Source organism: Triticum dicoccoides, chromosome 5A, assembly GCF_002162155.2.
Source record: "Triticum dicoccoides isolate Atlit2015 ecotype Zavitan chromosome 5A, WEW_v2.0, whole genome shotgun sequence".
In the NCBI taxonomy this organism is placed as follows: Eukaryota; Viridiplantae; Streptophyta; class Magnoliopsida; order Poales; family Poaceae; genus Triticum; species Triticum dicoccoides.
In genome coordinates, this window is record NC_041388.1 from 301,305,442 (window position 1) to 301,312,665 (window position 7,224).

Consider the following 7,224-nt stretch of genomic DNA (forward strand, 5'->3'; position numbering starts at 1 on the left):
TATTTCGTCACATACTATGTGTTTTGCTTGGAGCGTCTTGTATGGTATGAGTCTTTGCTTGTTTTATTTTGTGTTTTAAGTCTTGATTCCTTGCTGGACACACCTATTTGAGAGAGCTAAAATTATTCCATGGCTTGTTAGAATTGCTCTCTATGCTTCACTTAAAAAAATTATGAGCTATGGATTTGCTCTAGTGCTTCACTTATATATTTTTGAGAAAGGTGTGCTTTAGTATTTTTGAGGAAATTCTCTCTTGCTTAACTTAAATTAATTTGAGACAAAGAAACATTATGCTCAAGATCTTGACTTATATTTGTGTGACCTTATCAAAAGCAACACATGGAAATTAGTCACAAAGTGATAAATATCCAAGAAGGATATAATAAAAACTTTCATGAAGATCATTGGACAAAATAAACTTGATTCTTAGTAATAGTTTTGAGGTATGATGATGTGATATGTGAGTCATCTTGATGAGTAATTATGCTTTAGTAAGAATATTGGTGTTAAGGTTTGTGATTCCCTATGCAAGCACGAAAGTCAATAGTCATGCAATGAAATTATATCCTACTTGTGGTGCATTATTCGGTGTTAATTATGCTTAATGCTCGCTTATGAGATTATTCGTTTCTTGGTTGGTCGCTTCTCAATCTTTTGCTAGCCTTCATTTTGCACTAAGTATGATCACAACTTGTGCAACCAAAATCCTTTAAACCAGTTTTGCCACATGAGTCCACTATACCTACCTATATGCGGTATTCTTTTGCCATTCTAAGCAAATTTGTATGTGCCATCTCTAATGTTCAAAATAAATTTCTCTTTTGTGTGCTCGTACCGCTCACGAGGTGGTGAGGGGTGGCTAATATTTTCCATGCTAGATGTGTTATTCTCACGATGAGTGTTTATTCACTTGCCATTGCACGAGAGTAAGGCAAAGGTATTAGGGATGCCCGGTCCCGAAAATAAAAATGAATTTACTTTATGTTATCACATAATAAAGCACCAACTAGGAGGCACTATGATCGTACTTGAGCATTGGGTGTAGTTAATATGCGAGTGTGTTTCATGAATGGATCAATGATTGAGCATGATGGGCTAGGGATAGCTTATTTTAGCATTGATATTTTGAAAGACATGGTTGCTTGTTGATATGCTTGAGTATTTAAGTTATCATGTCAAAACTAGACTATTGCTTTGAACAATATAAAAGTCCAAATGTCCATGCTATAAAGAAAAGAATATGAGATGACATGTTAGGCAGCATTCCACATCAAAAAATTTGTTTTTATCATTTACCTACTCGAGGGCGAGCAGGAATTAAGCTTGGGGATGCTGATACGTCTCCAACGTATCTATAATTTTTGATTGTTCCATGCTGTTATATTATCAATCTTGGATGTTTTATAATCATTTTATATCATTTTTTGGTACTAACCTGTTGACATACTGCCAAGTGCCACTTGTTGTTTTCTACATGTTTTGTACATCACATGAAATCAATACCAAATGGAGTCCAAATGCAGCGAAACTTTTTGTGGATTTTTTTGGACCAGAAGACAACCAATGGGACGAAGAAGCACCTAGGGGCTGCTAATAGGGGACCACAACCCACCAGGGCGCGCTTGGAGGCCCATGCGTGCACTGGTGGGTTGTGCTCACCTCGGGGGGGCCTTGAACCGCCTCTTTACTCTATAAATACCCCAATATTCCAGAAACCCTAGGGGAGTCGATTATAATTAATTCCAGCCGCCGGAAAGTCCAGAACCACCAGAATCAATCTAGACACCATCACGGAGGGGTTCACCACTTTGATTGGTGCCTCTCCGATGATGCATGAGTAGTTCTTTGTAGACCTTCGGGTCCGTAGTTAGTAGCTAGATGGCTTCCAATCTCTATCATTTGATTCTCAATACAATGGTCTCTTGGAGATCCATATGATGTAACTCTTTTTGCGGTGTGTACGTTGGGATCTGATGAACTTCGAGTTTATGATCAGATCTATCTTTTTATCCATGGAAGTTATTTGAGTTTCTTTGATCTCTTATATGCATGATTGCTTATAGCCTCGTATTTCTTCTCCTATATTTGGGTTTTGTTTGGCCAACTTGATCTATTTATCTTGCAATGGTAAGAGGTGCTTTGTAGTGGGTTCGATCTTACGGTGCTTGATCCCAGTGATAGAAGGAGAACCGACACGTATGTATTGTTGCTACTAAGGATAAAACGACGGGGTCTATTTCTACATAATAGATCTTGTCTAGATCATGTCATCATTCTTATTGCATCATTTCGTTTCTCCATGAACTTAATACACTAGATGCATGCTGGATAGCGGTCGATGTGTGGAGTAATAGTAGTAGATGCAGGCAGGAGTGGGTCTACTAATCTTGGACGTGATGCCTATATAATGATCATTGCCTGGATATCGTCATGATTATTTGAAGTTCTATCAATTGCCCAACAATAATTTGTTTACCCACCGTTTGCTATTTTTTCTCGAGAGAAGCCACTAGTGAAACCTACGGCCCCGGGTCTCTTTCTCATATTATTTGCCTTTGCGATCTATTTTCCTTTGCTTTTATTTCCTGATCTATTAAACCCAAAAATACAAAAATACCTTGCTGCAATTTATTCTTATTTATTTTATTTGGCATTCGATCTATCAATATACTACAATTTATTCACGTCCGTTTGCCAATTTCTGGCGCCGTTACCCGAAAGGGATTGACAACCCCTTTAATACGTCAGGTTGCGAGTATATGTCATTTGTGTTCATGTGTCGTTTACATGTTGTTGCTTGGTTCTCCTACTAGTTCGATAACCTTGGTTTCATCACTGAGGGAAATACCTACCGTCGTTGTGCTGCATCATCCCTTCCTCTTTGGGGAAATACCGACGTAGCTTCAAGCCGCATCACTGCTCTACCTTTCTCATAGTCAGCATTTCTGTCAAAAAAGTCATCATACCCATCTTGTAGATCAATATCTGTGTCAGAAGCTATGGATTGTAATCCTCATCTAAAGAATGGATTCTTGCATCATCAATTGCATCTGTTGCATCCATGTTCAGAACAGTACATGTTTTTCTGCCCTATACTCACACTCAAATGTATGGACATACTCTCCTGGTTGAGGTGGTCCTGGTATGTACTCCCCATCTGACTCTTCCACACTTTCTGATAGTGCATATTCAACTTGACCTTGCTCTTCCTGTTGATCTTGCTCAGCTTGCTCCTCTTGATCAGCTTGCTCCACTTGCACGTGCTCAACCTAATCCTCTTGCACTTGCTCCTGCTTTCGCCTAATGCAACTACATTTGACCGCTGGAGGTTCCTCATCATCAGAATGAACCAGAATAGGAGAACAAATGACCTCATGCTCTCATCTTGATAAAGAAATAACTGCTAGAACTGATTCCCATTAAGAGCGCAATCCTTCATGTTCTCTATAATAGTATTGTCCCCTATCTTAATCTCTCTTAATCCATTCTTATACACTTTCAATCTAGGAATACACTAGTACACCCCAATCCTTCCCTCAAATTCATACCCTATTTCCTCCACTAAGCCGCCAACAATAGTAGGTGTCCAATTATCTATGTCACACTAGTCAAACTAAGTGGAATGGCCTTTGTGGTAACCCCTATGCTTGCTTGCACAAAGGAAATAACCACATGTATGACCTCAATAGAGAAGTGGTTGCTTAGGGGTCCTGCAAAACAAGTAAAATGACAATGTTCAGACAAGCAAAATTCAGCCAGGTTCAAATAGTACTAAATTCAGACAATTTCAGAGAAATTCAGACATGCAGACAAGTATTGGACCAAAAGCATGTTTTTAGGGAATCTGGCAAGGCAATAGCCACCATGTAATTGGACCCAGAAAAGCAAAGTGACAATGTTCGGACAAGCAAAATTCAGACAGGTTTAGACATTACTAAATTCAAACAAGTTCAGACATTTATTAGACCAAAAGCACGGATTTTTGGACCTCCACCGAATAGATATAAGATCATTCATGTCAAATAGCATGGTTTTTGAGTGCATCTGATAAACACAAGGGCAAATGATCAACAAAATGCCATATGATCAACACAAGGGCACCAAACAAATAGTAAAACAAGCATTTTGGACTATTTAACAAGACATGGACTTACACTCGGATATCACCACAACACCCCTCTGATTTCACCTACAAATCCCCATCGAAAGCCCCCATGTAACCCTAATTTAGCTCTGCCACTAATTTGAACCCAACGGCTAAAACCCTACCATGCAGACCCCTCAATCCATGCCAAAACAGAGAAGCAGCCTAAACCCTAACACACCCATGCAATTGAATCCTATCCGCAGTCATTCTCAAATAAGAAATATAAGGATCAAGCATAGAAGAGGCGACGATGACGACGTACCATACAAGGGCGGCGAGGCATCCGACAGAGATTGCATGGGAGAGAGAGGAACGTCACGACGGCCCCTCCCAAACAGTGCAAATGGCAGCGACTCAGCATCCGACGAAGAGCTCATGAAGCCGTTGCCACACTTGCCCCTGCCGATGACCTCTAGGTGACCACCTCAGCGATGATGAAGAAGCAGGGTATAGGAAAGCGAGGGGATGCAGACTAGTCCAACCAGGTGGGGGTTACGGGTTTTAATTCCGGTGATTTTGCAAAAACAAAACCTCGAATCCCTGCGTATTACAACTATTGTGATGACGTGGCCAACCAACGCCAAGTGGATCCATTGGAACAACGCCAAATCAGAAGATACGTAGACAAAATCATATTTTGGGAACGTATGTGAACCCCTTTGACAAGTTGAGGGACTGTATTTCAGGTATTTCGAAATACATGTAGTAAAGTGAGTTCTGGCTCAAGCTTAGGGACCATAGGTGTCAGTGTGAAATCCAGTAGACCTCAGGGTAGGGGGTCCCGAGCTATGGATCTCGGATTGGTGGTAACAGGAACACAAGAGATGATGTTTACCCAGGTTCGGTCCCTCTTGATGGAGGTAAAACCCTACGTCCTGCTCTTGTTTATATTGATGGAGATGTATCAAGTACAAGCTTGATCTACCTCGAGATCGTAAGTTGTGTTCTAACTCTAGGGCTAGGTGAATGTAATTGTGATTCGGTCCCCTCTACGGGCTAAGCCCCTTGGCTTATATACTCGCCAGGTAGGGCATTAGGGTTACATAGTCGGTATCCAGAGGAATCACATGGAGGCGGTAGGAGATGTCTTGGAGTATACGTCAAGTCTTCGGTAGAGGCAATCCTGATCACGCCCAGGCTTGCAGCTTCTGGAGTCCACCTCAAAGAGAAAGAGGGCCCACCAAACCATCCAAGGACTATGGGCCGGCTGGGTTAGTACCCCTATATCCAGGACACCGTCAGTAGCCCCTGAACTAGTCTTCGACGCCGAGGATGATATTCCTGAAATTCGGTTCTGGAGTCTTGACTCAACAAGCGAGGTCCTTCATAGTACCTTATTTAGTTCGGCTCTGAGGTCTTCAGTCTTATAGATGATTTTGCTCGAGGGTTAGTCCCACTACGCGTGGTGCAAAATCTCTAACCTCGATCGTCATGTGGTTTCGGGAAACCAAGTTGCTTTATGGTGGGACGTCGAAGCGTCAGCCTCTTTCCCTTTTATTTATGACCACACAATCTAGGGTTAAAACAGAGCGTGTCTCAACCCCGTCCTCACCAATCCTCGTGTACCTTCTCCTCCTCTCCCAGGTCCATCCTCGAGAGTCTCAACAATGGCGAGTGATGTGGGTTCCTCGAGGCAACCTCATGGTCCTGTCAAGGGTGATTGGGGGAGCTGCTCCATCCCTCGTCTCCAACTAGAGCACCTGGCCACCCAAGGCTATTTTCCAGATTTAGATCTAGCCACTACTTGCTCGGGATTGATATCCATTAACGGGCAAGCACACATAGAAAGCCATCCATCCCCACGCGGGAGCAAACGGGTATGCTTCATTTCCTTTCTTCTCCGTGGCCTGGGATCCCAATTCATCCCTTCCTTCGGCGTTTGCTCGATTTCCATGGGCTCCAACTCCACCACCTCACTCCCAACTCAATACTACATTGCTGGGTTTATTGCCCTTTGTGAGATGTACCTCGGATGCGAGGCGCATTTCGGTCTCTGGCGGAGGTATTTTTTCATAGTGCCCTGCTCCCAAACTGGGGTGTTGTATGAGGTGGGAGCTGCCGAGGTTTGCCAAATCGAAGGGACCGACTACCCTCTAGGTGCTCTTCGGGAGGATGCCGACTTCTGGTCATCTGAGTGGTTTTATATAGAAGATGTCCCACTATATGACCCAGTTCGGCCTGGGCTCCCTGCTTTCTCCTTGGAACCCCCAAAGAAGCGCTACAGTTGGAAACCACGGACTGTTGCTCAGGAGGGTGACACCAACGTAATCAACCTGGCAGCTGATACCTCCATTTTGCATCATGCTTTTATATCGATATTTATTGCATTATGGGTTGTTATTACACATTATGTCACAATACTTATGCCCATTCTCTCTTATTTTACAAGGTTTACATAAAGAGGGAGAATGCCGGCAGCTGGGATTCTGGGCTGGAAAAAGGAGAAAATATTAGAGACCTATTCTGCATAGCTCCAAAAGTCCTAAAACTTCACGGAAGTCATTTTCAGAATATATAAAAATACTGAGTGCAAGAAGTTCACCAGGGGGGCCACACCCTGCCCACGAGGGTGGGGGGCGCGCCCTACCCCCCTGGGCGCGCCCCCTACCTCGTGGGCCCCCTGGTCGCCCTCTGATGCCCATCTTCCGCTATATGGAGTCTTTCGATGAGGAAAAATCATAAGCCAACTTTTGGGACGAGACTCCGCCGCCACGAGGCGGAACCTTGGCGGAACCAATCTAGGGCTCTGGCGGAGCTGTTCTGCCGGGGAAACTTCCCTCCGGGAGGGGGGAAAATCATCGCCATCGTCATCACCAATGATCCTCTCATCGGGAGGGGGTGAATCTCCATCAACATCTTCACCAGCACCATCTCCTCTCAAACCCTAGTTCATCTCTTGTATCCAATTCTTGTCTCTAAGTCTGAGATTGCTACCTGTGGGTTGCTAGTAGTGTTAATTACTCCTTGTAGTTGATGCTAGTTGGTTTATTTGGTGGAAGATCATATGTTCAGATCCTATATGCATATTAATACTCCTCTGATTATGAACATGAATATGTTTTATGAGTAGTTACGTT